Genomic DNA, 20,851 nt, shown 5'->3' on the forward strand with positions numbered 1-20,851 from the left:
GTCTTTCTGAATTACACTTTAAGGTGTCATATAAATGGAGGAAGCAAATTTGAGCACAATTTAATCGATTCTGTAAAAGATCCTTGGAGTCGTTTTAATGAAACATACTGTGGAATTAATGCTTTTGTCTTCTTCACTGTTTTCGTCCGTATAATCTTGAGAAAGGTGAGGCAGGCCTGTTTTTCTCGGCTCAGAGAAAAATGTTTAACATCTCAGAGGAACAGAACAAACCCTAATTCGGGTGTGTTGCAGCCGAAGCAACTAGACGTTTAGCTTTGATGTTGCAGTTTTTTGGAACTGCTGTGCACAGACTGAATAGTTTACAGTGTATGAATCCCATCAAGAATTACAGATATATGACAGGCAGCAACCTCATGCGATTACTGTAGATTCCCACTCCAATCGAGAATGCCTGGAAGATAGTTTCCACCCACAGAATGTGGCGCTTAAACAGCTTTGTGGTGAATTAAAGGAAGTCAGAAATGAAACATTTCTTCATGAAACCTCAAATGAAAATTAACTGTTAAATGTCAAACAACAGGTGGTTCCCTTTTTCCATCCACCTCCACCTGAGTTTGTCATTGATCCAGTGGGGAACAATGATGTTGCATAATGACGGTGTTTTAATAAAGTGACTCAGGACTGCAAAAGCCCTTTATTGGCCCTTTTCAAAAGACTAAAAACATCATACAGAAACGCATCTGAACTTCATTTCCAACATGTATTAATTGTGAATGTTGCTCTCTAAGTTAGACACATTTTCTAATTCTATCTGCTACATTGCATTAAGCACTGACAGAGATCTCCACCCACTGTCTTTCATGCTTCTGTAGACCTACTTGAGGTCCATACTGTCCTCCAGTTTGAGGGTGTTTATCATGCACAGCGTGGCATGCTGTGGCTGGATGTCAGCTACATCAAGACAAAGATCTATAATATTGTGCGATGCCTGTGCCCTTGCTTGACCATTTGAAATCAGTGCTCTCATTAAAAAAGCAGATAACAAGCAAGAAACCTTTTCCAAATTCATCAACCTGGACAAATAAATTTCCTTTAGGAGGTTTTACGATATGCACTGCTTCAGAAGTCTGCTACCTGTTATCAGATTTTTCTCGACTGACAAACTGCTACGTGTCACCTTTATAAAGATCATGGCACCAATGAGATGCAAGCCTGATATTTAAATCATGGCAGCCCCATGAATGATGCCACAGACCTATAAAAAATATAAGAAAAATCTTATATAGTTAGTAGACAAAAGCACAGTATATTTTAGTGCTGTAACAATTAGTCGATGACACAAAATTATAACAAACTGTCATAGCTTAAGTAATTTCTAAACAATACCCCAAACATTCACTGGTTACAGTTTTTCAAATGTGAGTATTTGTTGTTTTTCTTTGTTTCATATCACTGTAATCTGAATTTCTTCAGATTGGACCTGTTGATAGAAAAAACACCTGATATGAAGATTAAATCTTGGGTTCTGGTAAATTGTAATTTGTATTTTTCGTGATTATTGGACATTTTATATCATAAATAATTTATTAAAAACAGATTACTCAGCGATGAAAATAATAGTAAATATAATTATAGGTCAGAGTAAGTAATGCAAAATTTCAAAGCTTATTACTTATTTACAAATTACACAATAAATACAGAAGTAATTCTATACAGAATTATGTGCAGTAATTTTTGAGACATTTTGGACAACCTGAGCAAGTGTTTACCACTATTCTTACAGTTTCATATATTCATGATATAACACTGACTTTAAGTGAGCTCAGTGGCAGCTGGATGGTTGTAGTTAGGAGAAGAGAGTTCATTCACTTCCTTGCCCACTTTTTTCAAGATTATCTGAGGATTTACACCAACAACCCCCTTGTCAATTTCCTCTTTTAGGTCCCCACTGTAGTGCTTCAATGAATATGGAGGAGGAAGTTATATGTTGAACCTTTTTGCTAAATTACAAATGTGCTATTAAAAGACTTTGGAATATTTTGCATTTGAAAATATTAAATAGTTTCTTTCTGATACGACTGAGTAATACATTGGGGATTTTTTCACACTATAACAAGCAGAATTTACTGGGCCAGCAGCATAAACTAATAAGGGAATGTTTATCTTCCAAAGGACATGTGTCATTTAAATTTAGGCACAACTTAATATGAGGACAAAGCAGAGGAAACTGCTGCAGGACATACTGTTTTAGTTAGCTCATTAATTGGGTGGCAATTATGGAAACAAATCTTCCAGGCTGTTCTGTTTTCGGCAGCTGTACTGCTTACTGTATTGCTCTTGGATCCATTAATGATAATCTCTTCGGTTCATTTTATAAAAAATATAAAACAAAGTATAAAAAATGTAAAAGATGCTCCAAGCATCAAGATCACTTAAAAATGTTCATTAAAAATGTTGTGGTTTGAAGCCCTTTGCTTTTTCAGATGCAAAACATTTCTTCGTGTTGTCAGATCTGGCACTGAAAACATCTTCTTCTATCTTCCAAACTCAATACTGATCATCTGATCTACAAAAGTTTAAGAAATGAAGTAGTCCTGCAATTACACAAAGCAAAAACCTCATATCACACAACTTACAGTAGACGCCAAAAGTCACAATGTATCTCTCTGGAAACACTTAAACAATTTACCCAACAAATCATAGAGTCGAAAAGGAATTAAGGAACTGAAAATCACAGATAATGTCACCATTGCACATGAATTTAACACATATTTTATACAATCAGTAGACGAACTGACACAAAATTTTGATTCTCCAACTAATAACTAATATTATTAATAACTAATAACACAGTAGCTATAGAATCACCAGATTCCTTTCATATCCAAAAGGTCAATGAAGCAAAAATTGTAGAAGTCATTAAGAAATTATTAGATTCTAAGGCAAAGAACATATATAATTTGGATACTTGTTTCATTAAGAAATACAGTTCTATATTGATAAGGCCTGTGACTCATCAGAAAATTCCCAAATAACTGGGAAAAGGAAGTCATCACACTGGTCTTCAAAGCAGGGGATCATGATCTGATATGCAATTATCACCCTATTTCTACTCTTCCTGTCCTGTCAAAGGTACTTGAGAAGGTTGTGGCATCGCATCTAGTTGACCACTTAGACACCAATCAACTCCTTCATCTGCAACAATTTGGTTTTAGACCAAAATATTCCACAGAAACTGCAAAGTGTTCACTCTCTATGCATCAGTTTCATGCTCTGTATTGGAACTATGTTAAATTGCATCGTCCCTATCAAATAAATAAATTCAGATGTTTCTGTATTATGATTATAAGTGACTACAAGTACAGTTAAAACGTAACTGTACTTGTAGCAAAACAGGAAAACAAGAAGACATTTTTGGAGTCATCAATTAAGTATCATATAGATAATGTGGTTGTTGTTTTGCCATCCACAATCACTTTTGATACTGTACTTAAGAGTAATGTACTTAATGCTTCTGCCTAAATGCCCCTAATAAACTCATTTAAAGATGAAAAAAAATACTTGCATTTGTCTCTTTTGTGTAATATCTCACATCATTCTAACTTTTGAGACTTTCCACAGATTATTTACCACTGCATGAAAATGCTGATATAATGTGGAGGAGGGTTTTAAGCAGTTTCGGTCACTGTCATTTCAAGACAAATTGTTGTTCTTCAAAGTAACAAATGGAACAATTTTGTGCCAGCTCTCACCAGCCCATCATGCATCGATGATGAAAGCTTAAAGATGGCTTCATTCATTCACTTAAGAAACCAGAGTAAAACTGTATTTACAGACAGACAGTATGCTCAGCAGTGATATGAGGCTGTCAGACTTTCCTGTTGCAGTAAGATTGCGATGGAAAGAATTTGTGTGTCTAAATTGTAAAAGCTTATTTTACACTCACATAGACACATACAAAATACTTATATTCTTATCTACTGTACATCATACTTCTTGTGTAAAGACTCACACTATAATACTTTAAAACTTCTATACTAATGGAAAACTGCTGTACTTGCACGTATGATGTATTTGTGACTCACCAACAGCAGCAAAAGTCGGAGCAATGCATCAAGTCCAGATTCAGCATTTGGATTCAGCAGTGGACGAGGTGGGACACCGGTCTCAAAAGTTTAAAAAAAAAAAAAAAAGGAAATCCACAAAGGCCATACAAATGACTGAAAGCTTCTGCTGTCACAACACAACAAATAACCCCATTCTCTTTTAGTAATTTCTTATTTCAGTATATACTATATGTCTGCTGCATTTGTTTTTACATTTTTTAGGCATCTTCACACTGTACATGGTACACTGAATGCTGCATTGTTGTTAAGAAAATAGGAAAGATGAGAGGATAAAGAAGATTAATATGGCGGATTTCATCAAACAACATACTTTTGTGATACATATGTTGAGTTTTATTTCTCTGTATCTGATTTATGTGAATAAAAAGTTGTTTTGGTTTGATTATTTTATATTAGGTTACATATTAATATTGTGCTGTACCAACCAATGCATTTGTTATGTGAATTACTGAGTACTGATATGATATGAGTTCATATTTTGGCCTGTAGGCTCTGCAAGCACCAAGCGTAGCGCAGCAGAGAGTCGCAAACATCGATTAATAAACTTCACTCTGACACTGCATTAGATACAATATTGCATTAAACACAGAGCCCAACACCAGCTGTTCTGTGGGATCCTCTGTGTGGGGGGACGGTTATACAGCAGCAGCGTGGCTATTCCCAAACAAAGCACCTCCAAATATTGCAGGGAAATACTGGTGAACAGAGGTGGATAAATCTAAACACTGAATTCCAATTGATAAGCAGCAGCAGGGGAAGAAATATCAGTAATGTTGTTTTTATCCACTTTGCAGCAAGACAACGGGAACTGCACAAAAAACAACAGCAACAACAAAGAAGGGGAATATGTCATTTCAGCCCAAAACACTTCACTTTTTAATACTTCAGCTTCACCAGGATGTAAATAAACAACATAAAAGCATCGTAACACATGTTCCAAATAACAAGTAAAAGAGAAAAAAAGCAAGAGTATTTCACAATTAACATAAATGCAGCACAAATTAGCAGCCAGCAGAAGCAAATGCATTTCCCAAAATCAACACACAACACAGATGTGAATAAAACCTAGCCTTTTAGCTTACTCTAGCCTTTAAAGCACACTGACACACACAAGTTAGCAAAAAAAAAAGAAAATTGTAAGTGCACTTAGCTTGCTGAAGTGAAGCTTTGATCTCCTCTGGAAAGAGTGAGGTCCAAACTTGCAGACTGCAGGAAAAATCTTGGTGTGAAGTCCAAGTTTAAGGCCAACAGTTAATCTGAAGTGTGGGAAGCACAACACAAACATGATTGTTTCCTCCAAAACCTGACTTGCTTTAAAATGCTACATGTGCAGACCGAAGCAATGCATAAGGCCTTGACAGAGCAATGGGGGGGTTGGATGTACTGTATGTGCGTACTGTGAGCACTGAATTATTTTTGCAGGCTTTGCTCCATCAGTGTAGTGTTGTTTTTGCTACACAAGTCTGAAGTAACACAGAAATGTCAGAGAAAGCATTACAATAAATCCATAAATAAAACCTGCACGATAAAGTAAAATATTATATGCAACCTGAATGTATAATACCGAGCAGATTCAGGAACATGACATGACAGTTAAACAGCATCTCTTAAATGAACTTAAATCCGCTTAAGACTTAATCTACAGCTTGCTCGAAGACTTTTTTAGTTAAAATACTCAATACATGAACATACAAAAGCAACAGGAAGTTGCAACCTACCATGCTGAGGCATATTGTCATGTCAACTCTAATAGATAATGTAATGTGGTAGAAACCTGGTGCACATTTAGGTTCAAAATTGTTTTAATTTTGAACTCAGCAGCTCAAATTTGTTCAGTATTTTGCATTTTAATGTTTTTTTTTCCCCCATTTAATCTGAGCCTGAAGACTCTTGTTTTCCTTCTTTCAAATGAGCTTTAGTTGCTTTTTGTTTTCCGTGTTTCCAGCTCGTTTCTCACCAGGTTTAAAAGGTGACGGGACGAATATAAAGCAGTTATTATGCATATCAGCATGCCTTTATTTGCCAAGTTTGTAAATTTATTATTATAAATTATCCTTCCACTAACTTGTGACTCACTCTAATCATCCTTTAAGAACTACTGAGGACTGCATATTGACTGAATTACTGTTTCAAGTCATATCTCTTTAATTATAGCACAATAGCCATGAATAAAGAGACGCAATAACCAAATGTTTCATCATGAAGGCGCAGATACTATGTGAAAACACAGAATTTTGAGAACTACTTGTTATTGAAAAAGTAAATCTGTAGCATTATTGGATTTGGTATAAAACAATGTCATAATTTACCACACCGAAAGGAGCTGGGGCATGCTTGAGACAGCGAGAACCTAAATAACAGACTCCCCCAGTTTTGATAATCAGCGATAACATGGCCATTGCCTTCACTGTAATGGCTGTACATGGCAGTTATTCAAATCTATCTCTGCAATATGAGGATCAACACCTCATAAAACTCAACTGAAATCACATAAAGAAGGAGGAGAATCACTATTTTGTTAATTTTACTATGATGAGACTATTGCCCTGCAGATGAGTTACAGGTTTCATTACATAATTGAACAACCTTGAACATCTTCTACCCACAGAGGATGCTGGGAAAAAATGGCTGATAATGGAGTTATGTGATGTATTTGTAACATGTTGCTGCTCATGAACTTGTTGTGGCTCAGTCTGAACTCCCATGTCTGAACTTCTATTGCCTCAAAATTCATAAACTGTAGAGATAGAAGCTATTCAAACCAAAACAAATAACGCAATATTACAATTGACCCAAGTTTAATTATGTTAAATCCCCAAATATGCAACCAGGAAAGATTTTCTCTCAGTATGATGGCTGCTGTTATAATCATACCTAAAGCAGTCATCATCCGCCCTCAGACATAGATAATGTTTCTTGCTATTAGTTTGTAAAAGACAGAAACATGTGAACGGCACAGAAAGACTGTAATGACTAGTCCTTAGATATGCATTTTAAATTATATCCTTTGCATGGTGAAATAACAACATATAATATTATTTTGATGTGCAGCATATGTTTGGCTTTTACAGTGTGCAAGTTAACAACATCCTGTATAAGCAGCCAGTACCACAGCTTAAGCCAATACAGTACCTTAGTACCTTAAATTGCAATGCCACCAACAGCCGCTAGATGCTGGCTCCAGTTGACTCCCATTCAAAATGTGTCAACTTCTCTCTAGAAATATCAAGTCAATTATTTTTTTCAATAGGTCATTATGGTCTTAATAGCTAGAGTCTAATAAGTGTGCTGGTAGTCATTTTGGAAATTATTGCTCCTTTAATAGGCAAGGCAAGGCAAGTTAAAAGTATAAAAGGCATCAAGACAGAAAATGAAAGCAACACAAGGCAATGTAAAAAGACATTTAAATGCAATTAAAAAGTGTTAAATTGGAAATAAAAAGGAGTTAAAATATAATAAGATGGATAAAATAGGAGAATAAAAGTTACAGTGCAGTGTAAGATACTAACCCTCAAACTTGGTTTCATAAAAGGCAAACAGAAAAGTCTTCAGGTGTGATTTAAAAGAACTGAGAGTTGCAGCAGGCCTGCAGTTTTCTGGTAATAAGGTTTAAAGACATATAGTAGCTTTGATGTCTGCCGTGTGGGCGTTGATTGACAGCTGTGATTGACAGTTTGCTCACCTGCTGCTGAGTTGGACTATTGTCGCAATATTTTAGTAAGTTTAATGTTACATGATTACGATACCTGCTCTGTTACACAGTTTAGCTAAAGTAGCTAACATTAGCCCAAGTGTGCACAGGTCAGTGTTCCCAGTTATCTAGTGTTTGCTCCGTTTGTGGTAGCAAGGCGTGTTTCAAATGGAAAATGGAAAAGGCGGCTCCGATCATAAGCGGCAACTCTGGGCTTCAAACCGGCTCCAATGCAAACCAATGGGTGCCGTCACACTTCGCTACGTCCATCTTTATATACAGTTTATATGGTCCTAGACTAAAACTTTAAACCTACAGTCACTATATAAAGTTGATATGGCAAACCTATGAGCAAGCACTGGCTTTTTTATACATATTAAAACTTATTTACACATGTTTCTATTCACCTGATAAATGTAAGTCCATTATTCACTCTCTGTATAGCTCTGTTTTGGTGTACACCTGCATCCACCCCCTGTAGTTCATCCATACAAGCGACACCTTTCTCTATGCACGGTTATTTGATCCTTTGTTGATTTAAAAATATTAACTAGAGCAGCTTTAAATTTGAAATTGAGATTTGTGGATAAAATGTTGTAAAAGCACAGCCAGAACAGTCAACATGTGCAGGTTTAGCAGACAGTCTGCAGCTCACTGCAATAAAGGTCACCAGCAGATGTAACCTACCCATAGAAGCTTTAAACATGCCATTAAACACACAAAGCCCCACTCGTTTACAGCTGCTGCCAAAGATACATGGGACGAGTGCCTGACTGCTGACCTGAATTAGCTGTTTGATGCCTGTGGGCTGTGCCATGAGAAAAGGACAGTCTGTACTTTGAAGAGTGACTGTCAGTCAGTGAGCTTCACACCCGCTTCAGGTGGAATAGTGTTAAAGAAACATGTACATATCTGCAGCGAAATGGATGAATACATATGCAGGAGGGTGAGATAGGGTGAGGGACATGAAAATGAGGTGTCAACATGAGTCCTGACATGTCGTGGATCTTTAACATTTCTGTATCATGTATCAACTCAAGTAACACTCTTGAAACTGGAAAAAGTGGGGTAATGTATCAATCATAATGAATAACCCAATTATATATAGATATCGGTGAATAAATCTGTGCTCTGATTACTTCATACTTTAATACAAAAATGATTTTCACATCTTAAATAATAATGACTGTCTTCAATAAAATATGAGCAGAAATGTCCCGAGCGCAAACTTCAGCCGTCTCCCAAGGTATAGAAACGCAATTAAGGTGAAACACAAAATTGCTCAACCAGAGTAGATTTGTTTTTGTCTCTCCCACTCTTAGACCGGCCTCGTGATGATAGGTTTCACATCCCTTGTCACTATGATTGCACTTCCAGTGTGATAATGGAGAATAAGCTAATTTCAATTTTGCCATGGATAATGCCATCTGATTTTCTGCCGCTGAATCTCAACAAAACATCTATCAAAGTGTCCACATAAATCATCACAGACAGGGTATTTGAAAACAAATGCGCATTAAAATCATAAATGCAGAGTCACACAGTGCTTTGGCTGTGCACTGACTCAAGTTCAGTGACAACAGACCCACATTTGGCACCAGATCATCAGTTATATCTCCTTCTACTTCTATCAGTGTCCGCTATTACATTTATTAATAGTGACATTTCATTCCATTTTGCATAACTTGTAATTGCTTTCTGTGCAACAATGTAAACAATAAATAGAGGTGCACAGAACAAGATGGACAGTGGTATTGTGTGTGTGTGTGTGTGTGTGTGTGTGTGTGGGCTTGTGTGTTTCTGTTTGTGTATCTGCGTGACCACCCAGGCGGACCACTGTAAGCGCTGTGATGAGAAGCAACGTTCAGCTACATGACTCACGTATTTGGATGAACACACAGAAATGAAGATTTCATTGAACGCTGATGCACCACTGGCTTGGAGACAGATTTCCTGCCTCATGAAAACACACAAGACTTTGGCCAAGAATAATCAATGAGTGTGCTCTGAAATTTCTGACTTGAAAACCTGCTGGTGTCCTGTAGAGGAAGAAGCGGTACTTGTGGAACTTACTTTCATTTCATTTTGCAGTTTCCAGTGGATAACCAATAATTTCTATCCACACTCCTGCTGAGATGATGCAGCTATTTGCCAGTTCAGCCCTGCGGTCGACCCAACTGTCATATTGGAATGTGCCACTGACTGAGGATGCTCGATACAGTTTTCCATGATAAGAATGTGTTTGTCTCGAGTTTGTCACTGAGTTGTTAGAAATATGAAACGATATAGCCCAGTCTCCCTAGAAGTGATTGTATGTCCATATTGGGTGATTGTGCAGTATACAAATGACTTGAGTCCATTCGTTTTTCCCAGATAAGGTTACGTGTCTCGCAGTTGGTGCTTCTAAGACTTGAATCTGCATGAAACTCTCCCAGATAAATCATCAATACAAATGATTAAGAACTGCATTAGAAAATATATGGTTCTTGAATAAAAAGTACAAGCTTGTGTACATAAAAACATCGAGGTAGACGTTAGCTATGACTCCCTAGATGCATTTCCGCAAAAGATGTCCCATATCACGAAGCTTAAAATTCTGTTACGTGTGTGGCTAACGTCGAGCTAAAGCTAAATATTACAGTAAAACACAATCTGCAGCTTAAATCGCTTCACTTTTAAATTTTGGGTTAATTGTAGATGAAAATAAGTGTGTATTCCTTTACTTTACTTCTTTTTAAAAATATTTAACCATCATGATAATCTTTCCTTAACCTTAAACCTGCATTAAATAATTCATTGGCCGCTTTGTGGCAGCGGAAACAAGTTGTGAACACAACACTGACATATCTTAACCTTCTAAGTTGATATGGCGAACTCTGAAAAGTTTGCCATATCAACTCTGAAAACAGCTGCCTGCTGCGGCCAAAAACAAGCTATTAGAGCGGTGAGAGTGAACCAAAACAGTAAAGTTACAGCTGAGCAGTTTAACATTGAGCAGAAACTTCCTATAAAGCTCTGTAAAGCCGAGAGGAGCTGCAGAGTCGGATGATACATGGTCATTTGATACACTGCTATGAAAAATATTGATTATCACCACTTTGACCAAATGTTTTAGTTGCCTTAACCTCTCCTATGTGTCCTAATCACTTAAAAGCTTTCGATTTAACCAATTCATTGTTTATCATTCAAACTATCTAAATCTGCTGGATTGGCCTCCGTATGAAATACATCTATTTACTGCAATACTGTAATGATTTGTCAAACCAACAATGTAAAAACGACCAGTAGCTGTTTGTTGTTTCGTTCTACTGAGCCTCGACGCAGGCTGACAACTGCCCTGCAAGAATAGGACTGGCTCAGGTGTGTGCGTGAACAGTTCAATGAGGGTGGTGATACAGACCATGCGTGTAAATGTACACAAAGTGTGGAGAAAAGGTTGACTCGCCAGCTGTCATTTCTTGCAGCTGAACATTGTGTTTTCAGATTTTTCTCAACATTGTGTTTTACTTTTGTTTCTCATCAGTATTCGCTATTTTCCTCAAGTAAATGTGAAGCAAATGGGGCATTATTGACTGAAAAGTCCAATTTCATCACTCTGCAGTAGAGCAATTGTGTTATCACCATGACTGCAAGCTATATAAACTTTCATTCTTGAGTAATAAAGCTTCAAATTAATCAGGCAAATCGTGTTGTTGTGCTTGCTATCAGTGGCCCAGGCTGCAATGTTTCATCAACACACGGCAAGCCTATACATGCTGCTTTCCAGGAAAGCACAGCCGCTGTTTGGAAACAACTCAGTTTCCTCACATTCTGAATGAGGGATTGAATGGGGCTTTAGCAGAGTTTTCAACAATGTAGCGTAAATTGAAGCTGTGGGGCCCAGAGGATTCTGGTGTCCTCATTCCCGCCTCAATTGGTCACATCTGATGAACAGAAAAGAGTTGAAGCCATTCCTTAAACAGACATTCGGGCTAAAGGCGCATCACAGTCTACAACCCTATTCATGAAGGTCACAGTACTGAAATACACAAATCTGTGAAACTGGAAATTGCTACTGGTGTTTCTTTATTATGCCAGATGTAAAAGATTGGTTTTACCTTTCTTTAAACAGGATTCTGTGCTCAATAAGAGAAGACCAAAGATTCAGGATGATACTTTATAGTATTATTATTTAAATAATATTTAATAATAACTGCAAAGCACTGACACTTCCACAGTTGTTCAATTTTAAACAGATATCACACTGTATGCAGCTACACATCTCTGGACACATCTATATCCCTGTATAAAGAATCAAGCAGTAAATGAAAAGCATCAGTCACATCAGTAAGTACCTGCAGCGTTATATTTTGGCCAGCTGTAATAATGTTCTGATCCGAAATGGCTCAGTAACTAGGAAGCCTGTCAAAAGGTAAAATATATGCCTCTTATTTATGGAACATCAATAATATGGACATTCTGTCTGCAACTTGCTCCTTTGATTAACTCACTTCATTCGGATCTACTCTCATGGGCTTGTTTCAGTCCCAACTTCAATCGATGCCCTTTCTGTTTGTTAAACAGTCACATGATCCTGAGATGTATTTTTAGCACCGGCAACATAATCATTTATTGCATTGCCATGCTGATTCCAGATTATGTGGTAAATTCCTTATGTCTGCTATAAAATGTGAAAACGGCAGCGTCAGGCGTACGGAGTTGGTGTACATTAGAATGTGGATTATCACGTTTTTTCTACGGTCAGACTTCGTATTTTCCACTGTGTAACAAAAGTGCCTTCATAATTTACTATATTGCACTGTTATTCAAAGCTTGACTATTGTGTTTCAGTTCCCATTTCTGTTTGAATCTCCACTTTGACGTCTTTGTAGTCGACTGATGAACTACATGCCATCGCAATAGAGAAGAAATAAAGCGGGACAATTACTTTGACAAGCTCTCTTCATTAAAAAGAAAATCCTCCCTTTATCAGAATTGAGACGCGTTATTCCCATGACTTTCAGACTGAGATCACTTCATAATGATCCAGTTTCTTCAGTGTGAATGCGGACCCGCTCATCTCTCTTATAGCTGAAACAACAGAGCCACAAATCTCATGAGGACTGTTAAGCTGCTACACTGACAGTGACTGTCAGTTACAGTTAATGTGATAGATGGATGCAGCCTTAAGAGCAGGATGAGAGGCCGTTTGAGAGAGATCAATAACTATCATTTTGTTTTTACCTAAGCTGGACCCGAGGTGAATAAATGTGTTTTACATTGCCCCAAATATGTGAATGGCTTTGGAATTATGGAAATGTAAAGAAAAATGAGTCTACATATGGCAGCAAAGACTGATGCGCCAGCAGCGGAATTGGATTAAACTTTTCAAAATGTCTTGCTAGACATCGGTGTTCTGGTCTCCAGCAGTGTGCCATCAAATCTGCTGGAGCAAACTGACAATAGACCTGCATTGATCATTTATTCAGGCAGACAAAAACAGGGCCCCTCTCAGCAGAGGTCAAAATTTTTGCTTCATTAGTCATTTTTTTGTTTTCATTAATTCATACTAAAATCACATCCCCCGTTGAGAAAAACAGCCAGTTGTTCAACACGAACACAAACAAAATGCAGCAAAGACTTTCTTCCTAACACGGTCGATTAACTCTTGCATGATTTAAAGGAAAATCAGACAAGGAACGGCATTGGTTGTTGACTGCTAATAAACAGCTTTTGTGGATGTTTACAACAACAAAGTGACTGAAGATTTTAATGATTTGACAAATTTATAATTATCTTCCAAACTATTCTTTAACTAGGCTATTCAATAAACTCTAAAATGTAGGTGCTATTATATGAAGTTTCATCCAACAGCAACTGTATTTTCTTTAACTTATAGCCTACAGGTTGATTTTAGTATTAATATTCATTGGATCATTTCTATGGCAGAGGAGAAATAATTATGAATATAATGCAGGTATTCTAATGCATCACATGTAAAAGCCAGAATGTCGCAGCAGATGACTCATATGAATATAAGATCAAACCTTCCTTAAGACAAAGCCTTCAGTCCCTACACCTGCTCTGCATAGACCTTGAAATAAAAGAACAGGAAATTGTACCAGTAAGTTTGTTGTTCGTCATGTCTCGAGCTCAACTGAGATCATTTTCACAGGGAGATAAGATACTTGTATTAGCCAACTCCTCCCTCTAATTATTGTCAAAGTGGCAAGACTCATTTGTAGTCACACTGCAAGTTAGAAACAATGATTATGAAAAGGCTGATCTGACTAGAATGAAGCCTCAACTGATGCAAACAAACCTCCTTTTGAGTCTGCAAACTCTGCTGCTCTTATGGACACTTTTTTTTCTTAGTTTTGTATTTGACCTTCGTCCAACCAAGGTTTTTCATAAAATTGATATGTATTTTTTCCAAAATTGCAACACAAACACCACATAAATCAACACAGAATCAACACAAGCAGAAGGGAGAAAGAAAAAGAGGGAAGTGGAAGCATCAAAGCAAACAATTTCCTGAAAAAACTATAAATTAAAACATTTGCATTTCATGCATCAAAAAGACTGAGGAAAATGTGAAATCTTTACACCTATGAAATCCTGAAACACACTCAAATATTACTTACTCATGCAATTACCAGAGGCATTTAGAAGGAAGTTTTCTCTGCATGTATGTGAGAGTCTCAGTTTATCCGAAAGGCAAAAGGAAGGCAGAGTAAGACAAGGACGGAGTGACCCCTTTGGTTATTGAGAGATCATTTCATTTTGGCTGGCTTGACAATGGCGATTTTTCTCTATTAGGTTCCATTAGTTTTAGTTTAAGACTTTATCAAGGAAATTATCTGGCATAATTCTCTATCATGGCATGTGAAAAACAGTGGTGGGGTGGTTACACAACAGCTCTAACAGAGTAGTAATACCATAATATAGTGCTGAAGACTACATTTATGTAGGAATCTGAATATTAATATCCATTGAAGATAAAACAAGATGCACAACAATGCATTTTTATGGTGGCCTCACAGTTACATTGCAGTACCTCCACACACAAATTGTAGTAATGGATAATTTCAATGAAGTTTTAACTGTGTGGGGGTATGGGTAAAGCACATGGGACATAACCCTGACAATAGAAAAACAGGAAAACCTCCCATCATTTCAGTTTAGAAATACCCATGGATCATTTCAAGATGATTACCCCCATGCTAGCCTTATCGCCCCCGTTAGCTACTTTGCTGCATTAATGTCCGACTGAAATTAAACCACCTTCCCTTTGTGAAATGTATATTCTAAATTCTTTGATTTTCGTGATGGCTCCCCCTGTTTGCATTATTTTAATCAAATACAGTGGGTTGTTTCAATACAGAAAATCAAATCTTGAATAAAGCAATAACGTGGCATTCGATCACAGGCAGAACAGACGGTCACACTTAGCCTGATAGTAGCCAGCTACACTACACAAGAGCCACAGACTCTGAACAATAACCCACACTAGCCAACCTACAGTTCAGTACTTTGCCTTATTCAGTTAAGATTCATTCATAAGTTAATTATGTCCTATTCAGCTATGAATATTCAACTGCCCTGATGGTAAGCACGTCATTGCTTGGCTTTCACTCTTCTCAGCAACCTTGGCCAAGCCCAAGACTTCAATGATGCCCACACGAAAAGAGGCACAAGAGCAACAAGCTCCAAATACCAGTTGTTTTTCAGGCAAGATGCTTTCTTTTTGCTGGAGCTTTCTTTCTTCCCTCTTGTATTTCACAAAACCAAAGGACCATGCCACGACAAGAAATGTTCATTCATTTAACAGCAGGCTGAGGGAAATAGATGATAGAGCATTTCTGAAATAAAATCAGAACAATAAAATTGGAAACAAAGAGACTGCTCATTCCGCAGAGGGAGGCAAGTCCTGTCACAAAAGAGAAGTTTTCAACATGGTGGCTCCTGCCGAGACTCCCCTGAACCTGAAAAGAAATGAAAAGCGGAGGACGGCAGGAAAAGACTATTTTCATAAAATAAAGCCTGTATAGAAAAAGATGAAGCCACCATATGGTGAGGCGGTTGGAATAGGTTGTGACTGTGCAGAAGGATGGGGACAGATATAGAGAGTTAATGGGACTCAGGTGCTGCTGGTTGTCTCATCAAGCCGCCCCTCACCCCTCTCCGCTTCCTGACCAACAACCCAACTCGGCCCCGCTTGCCACACACATCCATCTTTTAGTGGATTCTTTTCTTGTTTTCATACCTTTCACATGGACGTGTTTGTCTACTGTGTCTTCAAATTGTTTCAACACCACAATACAGACAAAAACTAATTTGAAGCCTTTCTCTTTTTCCCATAAAGGCCTCTAAAATTCTGATGAGTATCTCATAAACAGATTTTCATATAGTTCACTTCAAAGACTGCTCCCATGTTCCTGTGGCAATTAGGCAAAACAAGAAACATCCCAGAGCAATTACTGCACACATACAAAATATTTTCTTAAATCCCAGTTGACAATTTTCCCTGGAGACACTGCTGTAGAGAAGCATACACAGGAAGTAGTTAAATTAAATGAATAAAACTCAAAAGATGAGTTAGATTATAGCGTTTTATCTTATTGCATGAGTTTGTTATGATAGTTTATTGTATGTCAACACTGATAGTGATAATCCACACCATCTTGCAAGTCCTGTATGTTAACACAGGATCCTTGTCAATTATATGAATATTTGAAATCACAGCTTGAAGCGACCAAAACTCTAAACCGGAAACAAGGATAATTCAATCCTCTTGCATAACAATGAGGACATGTTTTTCCTCTACATTCATCAACCCCCTGCTGCTTTCTACTCTGAGAGAATGTTAGATGTCTTGCCAAAAGTGCTGTCTTTCTCTCCTGCTGGTAGAATGACAACTCCCCCAATAGGTGAAGCTTTGCACCTTCCAGGAATGAGACAAGTCAACCATAACAACCACTAGGGCACTGTGAGAGCCCCGCAGACAGCTCGTCCGATCTGTCTCCCATTCTGCTTGAGAAAAACAAAACCCAACACAGTGCCTCTGGTTGTACAACCAGCTCTCCATACAGTGCTGACACAAACCCAAGGGGCACCCACTGTACAACCATGTCAAGTCCTGCCTTCAGCATCTTTAGAAAGATTAATGAGCAAGCACACTCCAAAAGATTCCCCTGCCTCCACTCTCACTTTCTAAGTAATCCAGGGAGGTTCCAGTCATTACCTGAGATGCAAAGTGGCTGATTTTCACTTCAAAGTCTTTAATACGATAAAGATTCTTGATTTATATCATCATAACCTAGCGGACTTCCAAAAGATGCAAATCCTGGCAACAAAAGTGTAATTTTGCCCTGAACAACCAAAACATTTTTCAACTGTCAACATAGAAGTTTATGGGTAGAAGAATATGTGTGTTTGTAAGTAGATAAAAATGTCCAATATGCAGAGTTACATGAAGTAAGATGTCATACAATTATCCCTTTCATCATCTGTCTTATGCTCAGTCCTCATTCACAGTTGCAGCTTCACTTTTTTCTATCCACCAGCAAGCAGATCGGCTCTACAATCCCCAGAAGAAAGTCACCACACCTGTATCATGACAAGTCGATTAAATGAAAAAGAAAACAAAGATCCAGTTAAAACTCAGATTTCAATTAGATTCCTATACAATGTGCTTAAACTAAGAAATACTGCTCTGAAACAATGATCCCTGCGTCTTTGAATCAGCAAAAAAAACATGCAGCAAACATGCACAGACCACAAAATCTGCTTGTTATACTGTGGCTTGTAAAATAAAGACAAAATAGCTACTATTGCCTGAAGTCAATATAAAACAGTATTCCAGTGGGCTTGAAAGAGGCACAATATAAATGGCTCTTTAGGAAAACAAGGAAATAACTTATAACAACTTCTTATTTAGACATATTAGTGTGTGTGTGTGTGTGTGTGTGTGTGTGTGTGTGTGTGTGTGTGTGTGTGTGTTTGTGTGTGTACATACACACTATATATATGTGTTTTTTTGTGTGTGCACATTCATAAGACAATGCAGTGGCTTTTATCTTTCTACCTAAAGCAAAGTACACGTATGCTTAAAGAAATTTGAGATTTCTGCATGCCAGTTATGGAAAACAGCATTTTTGCTCATAGATTCGTGTTTTGAACATGGATGTATGAAGGAACAAAGAGAATAATGTTCTCTTTATACATCCATGATATTGAAGCCTCGAGTTTGGCATATTGATCGTCGCCATCTTGGATTTTTGGATGAATGGTGAGAAGTGACTATATTTGGACGAGAGGGTGGAGCTGAGCCTAACGCTAACTGTTAGCTTGATTAGCACAGTGCATTTACATTCTATGGTTAACTGTGATAATGCTAATGCTAATGCTAATTTTCGCTAGTGAAAAACTGGCGTAAAACCATTAAAACAAAATGTACTTACCGGAAAAACTGAACATCTGACTCCTTAGAGGGTCTTTTAGCACAACCAAACTATGAACAAGACTTTTTTAGGCGACCAAAATGTTACAATTAACATTCATGAACTGTAAACACACTGAAATAGCAACTGTTACTAACTCAACGTTAGTAATGTTGTCGCCATGGTAGCGTCAATCACAATGTAGCCACGCCCCAAAGCATACCCTGCTTTATCGTCAAATTTAAACTAAATGGGACCGTAATTTACAAAATGAACATCATATTGTGTTGAAGAAGACTTGAAACTAGATATTGAGACCGTAAACTCATTAGGAAAGTGTTCTCTGAGGTAATAAATCAAGTGAGAAGTAGGGTCATTTTTCCATACACTTCTATACAGTCGGACTTCTTTTTGGAGCCAGTGGAGTCGCCCCCTGCTGGCCATCAGAGATAATGCAGGTTTAAGGCACTTCCGCATTGACTTCACTTTTCAGAACCGGAACTACCCGCGTGGGCTTTTAGTATATAAATCTGCACGGCTGTACTGTACCTGAGACTCCCTCCTTTTTAAGTGAAATATAATAGGTACAGGGCAGGTAAATGATGGCGGACTAAATAGTCTAACCACTCGACCCTTAATCAGGAGTCACTTCACTTCTTTGCAGTGGCTCCACCAACATCATCCCAGGGATAATGACCAGTTTGTTCTTAGATGATGATAATGACATGATTAAAAAATTAGACCCTCATAGCAAGATACAGTTGCATATTCCAAAATGGCAGTGCTTCACAGTTTGATGCCAGTAACTGGGCACAGTCTTTGACTAGATGAGTTTTGTAGTTTAAAACCTGTTTTTTGATTCTGGAGTTGACTCTGACTGAAATCTTCACTGCCCTCCTCTTCGTTCACAAATTGCAAAAAGCTGTGGTTGTAAATGATGTATAGTGATCTGTATCTTAACAAAACATGCCATCTGTGCTTGCGCAGATTAGACATGGATCATGTCTTTACAAGAAAAGAGGGGGTGTAGCAGAAGAGAAAACAAGCAAATTCATACCTACTTATTAGCTGATTCATATGAAACACAATGATGTTAAGATCTAACCATTATAGAGACTGAAGTGTTTGAGACTGATAAGTGGTCTTTCTGGTCTTCAAAGGATAGCTGATGATGATGATAATGAAGCATTATTATTCATGAGCTCTAGACTCATGTCTCAAGGGTTTAAAAAAGAAGCTGCCACTTTTGGGCATAATGTTTCATCAGCTTAGACCTTCTCTAGAAAGTATTGCAACTAGCAATACAGAGTTTATCAATGAAATAAAAAGCTGAGTGAAAAGATGTGTTTGTGTGCAAATGCAAAGGAGACAACAGAAAGTGATGTTATTGAGATTTTTAAAAAGATATTGCAATATAATCCTCATCCTCCTCTCTACTGCCTCAGTTTCCACGACGTCCCTTTACGTCTCTTTCTGTTCCTTATTTTCTTTAAATAAACCATTTGTCCGTGCTTGGCAGAAGTTTTGACTTGGCTAAAACCATTTAAACTTAAAAACTTAAAAGTCTGATGAATGCATCTCACCTGGAGGAAATCCACATTAGCAATAAGAATGTCAACATAAGGTTATTCGCTTTCAGTTTGCATCTGCAGCCATCATCTATTCTTCCTTGTAAATGTCAGGCTCAGTTGATATGGGGATGCAAAATGGTGCCACCGAGAGCAACCTGTGTTTTGTTTGCCCGTGTTTTGTTTTTCCCTTGTCACTTTAACCCTCCTCCCACAACCATCCTTCACCCTGTTTGCAATAATGTCTCTGACATTTTTCTGCAGGACTGCCGCAACCTCGAAAAAAGCAAAGATCAAGAGGAGATTGCTTGGTTATTCACTGACGTGTCCTTTTGTATGGTAGCGTCAGAGAAGAAGAAGAAGAAAAAATTTAAGTTTTTGGTAGAATTTAACATTTTGTGTTGTGAGATGCAACGGAGCACTGTGGCTACAATATCATGTTTGTACAGGCATGAATATTTTAATTGTAAGCTTCAATTTAAACACCCACATCCTTGAAGAAACTCAGTGTTTACGGGGAAATTTCCCAATGTCATAATGTCAAATGGCCTGCCAAAACATCAACATCATAAACTGGGAGTGGTACCCATAAAAAAAAAAAAAACCAAGCAGTCGTCATACAGTCCTGAGATTTCGGATTCATTTATCTGTGAAGATGGTATGAAATTATCATCATAATAGCAGTCATTACTTTGTGTCAGTGAATGCCTGCTTGGCTCAGTCTGCTAACATTCAGCGACAGGCTCGGGGAATGATGAATGTTGTCAGACGAGCAATTCATTCTTGCAACTCAGGTCAGCCAAGGGAATGAATGGCACGATGGTTAGGAATGATATTACCATTTCTTTAATTTCCTGTCAATTTGAGACTTCCACTACGTTAATATTAGAGTGATTGTTTGTTTTTATTACGAGGCCAAGCAAAATACAAGAAGGACACAGTCCCCTCCTTTTACAGAAGGAAAGTTTTGTTGCATCTGATGAACATCATAAACATCTAGTTTGCATGTGAATATGATGGCCATTTTCTAAATCACTCCATAGTCCAGCAGCCATACAGTTTCTGATGTAGTATGCAGGCAGT

General features: G+C 37.7%; 1 long non-coding RNA gene across 2 annotated transcripts in view; it reads right to left on the reverse strand.

Moving 5' to 3' along the window:
* Nucleotides 1-14,659, reverse strand: part of LOC121884587 — a 66,934-nt gene extending 52,275 nt beyond the window's left edge. Inside the window, exons 1-3 of one of the 2 annotated variants that reach the window (XR_006092381.1) lie at nt 14,403-14,659; nt 13,806-13,852; nt 4,047-5,344 (exon numbers count right to left, since the gene is read on the reverse strand). This is a non-coding gene — a long non-coding RNA (uncharacterized LOC121884587). The remainder of the gene's footprint in view (nt 1-4,046; nt 5,345-13,805; nt 13,853-14,402) is intronic. The other variant, XR_006092380.1, reaches the window with a different exon arrangement.
* Nucleotides 14,660-20,851: the final 6,192 nt, after the last annotated feature.

Source organism: Thunnus maccoyii, chromosome 18 (genome assembly GCF_910596095.1).
Source record: "Thunnus maccoyii chromosome 18, fThuMac1.1, whole genome shotgun sequence".
Lineage (NCBI taxonomy): Eukaryota > Metazoa > Chordata > Actinopteri > Scombriformes > Scombridae > Thunnus > Thunnus maccoyii.